Raw genomic sequence first — 2,354 nt, 5'->3', positions numbered from 1 at the left:
GACCCAGGTTCAAGCCCCTGGTCCCTACCTTCAAGGAGAAAGCTTCACCAGTGGTGAAGCATGACTGCAAGTGTCTCTCTGTCTTTTTCCCTGTCTATTACTCCCTCCTCTTAGAATTTCTGTCTCAAGTTGAAAAATAAGACCAGAAGGGAAAACACTAAGCAAAACTTAGACTGGAGTTGTTGTATTGCACCAAAGTAAAAAACTCTGGGGTGGGGGGTAGGGTTCAGGTCCTGGAACAGGATGGCAGAGGAGGATCTAGTGGGGGTTGAACTGTTATGTGGAAAACTGGGAAATGTTATGCATGTAGAAACTATCATATTTTACTGTCAACTGTAAACCATTAATACCCTAGTAAAAAAATCAGAGAGAGAGAGACCTGCAGCCCTGCTTCACTACTCCTGAGGCTTTCCCCCTACAGGTGGGGACCAAGGGTTTGAACCTGGGTCCTTGTGCACTGTAACATGTGTGCTTAACCAGGTGAGCCACCACCTGGCCCCAAATTTTCTTCCTTTTATCAGAGGACTGCTCAACTCTGGCTTCTGATAGCGCTGGAAATTGAACCTGGGACCTCAGAGATTCAGGCACAATTCCTTTTGTATAACCACTATGCTATCACCCCCACACTACCCTTCAAGTTCTGTCTGCTCACATTTTCTTTTATTTTTTTCCCTTTTTGTTGCCCCTTTTTTAAATTGTTGTAGTTATTATTGCTGTAATTGATGTCATCATTGTTAGATAGGACAGACAGAAACGGAGAGAGGAGGGGAAGACAGAGGGGGAGAGAAAGATAGACATCTGCAGACCTGCTTTACAACTTGTGAAGTGACTCCCCTGTAGGTGGGGAGCTGGGGGCTCAAACCAGGATCCATACACCGGTCCTTATGCTTTGCACTATGTGCGCTTAAGCCACTACCACAATGCCCAGAGTACAGTGGATACTTACCAAATACTGTTGAATGAATGAATACGCTGGACCAGGCGGTGGTACACCTCCTTAAGTGAACGTTACCATGTGCAAGGCCCCAGGTCAGCGTCCCCATTCTCCACCTGTGGGGGGAGGAGTGATCACTTCACAAGCGGTGAAGCAGGTCTGCAGGTCTGTAGGTATCTATCTCCACCTCTCCTCTTAATTTCTCTCTGTCCTATCAAATAAAATAGAAAGAGGAGGAAAAAAAAAAAAAAAGGCCTGCCAGGAGAGGTGGATTCATAGTGCCGACCATGAGCCCTAGCGATAACCCTGGTGACAACTGAAAAAAGAAAACTAACTATGCATGTACAAACTATTGTATTTACTGTCTACTGTAAAACATTAATCCCCCCAATAAAGAAAAAAGAATGAATGCGAACAGTCTGCTTTGTACTGTTTATTTCATTTGCATTTGCATTTAAGAAAACCATTTTTACAGGCGCTAAGGGGTGTTTGCTCAGTGATGAAGTGCATCCTTAGCACTTGTAAAGCTCTGGTTTTGATCCCAGGCACCTGTCCTCTTCACTCCCCCCAAAAACATTTCCTAAGGCTAAAAGTAGATGAGTTAATAGTAAAATCAAAACAAAGCAAGAGAAAACTAGTTTATTTATTTTTACTAGAGCACCGATCAGCTCTGGTTTATGGTGGTGGGGGGGGCGCTAGAACTCAGGACTTGAGAGCCCCAGGCATAAGTCTCTTTGCATAACCATTATGCTATCTACCTCCGCCCCCCAAAAAACCAATTTTAGGCTGAGTCAAGTGCGTTATTATAATGGCAACTGCGGGGTGAGTACATTGTTTACATTGATTCACTCCCCTCCACCCCCACCCTCCCTCACTCCCACGCCCCGAAAACCAGACAGGTAGAATTTCTTTCTTTCTTTCTTTCTTTCTTTCTTTCTTTCTTTCTTTCTTTCTTTCTTTCTTTCTTTCTTTCTTTCTTTCTATTTAAAGATTTAGTTTATTTATTAATGAGAAAGATAGGAGGAGAGAGAGAGAAAGAACCAAACATCACTCTGGTGGTACATGTGCTGCCGGGGATTGAACTCAGGACCTCACACTTGAGAGTCCAATGCATTATCCATTGCGCCACCTCCCGGACCACGATCCTATTTATTTCTGAGTATCAAGAAATCTAAACGCTGAGAAATTAAATTAATCCTGTGAGGAAAACTGCCCTGCAGACGCTGTTTCAATCCATGAAGGTCTAAAATGTAAGGATCCCTCCCCCACCCTCCCCGCCCCCACCACGCCCCCACCAGGCCAGCACTGGCCGCCGCCAAGTCCCAGCGGGGACCCAGCCCGCGGGCAGCGGTGTCTGCAGTGCCGGCCGTGGCCGCCGGGGGGCAGCCGCTCGACTTGGGCCCGACCGCTCTGGGCCGCG

This window comes from Erinaceus europaeus, chromosome 2 (assembly GCF_950295315.1).
Source record: "Erinaceus europaeus chromosome 2, mEriEur2.1, whole genome shotgun sequence".
NCBI lineage: Eukaryota > Metazoa > Chordata > Mammalia > Eulipotyphla > Erinaceidae > Erinaceus > Erinaceus europaeus.
This window is presented reverse-complemented; position numbering follows the sequence as displayed.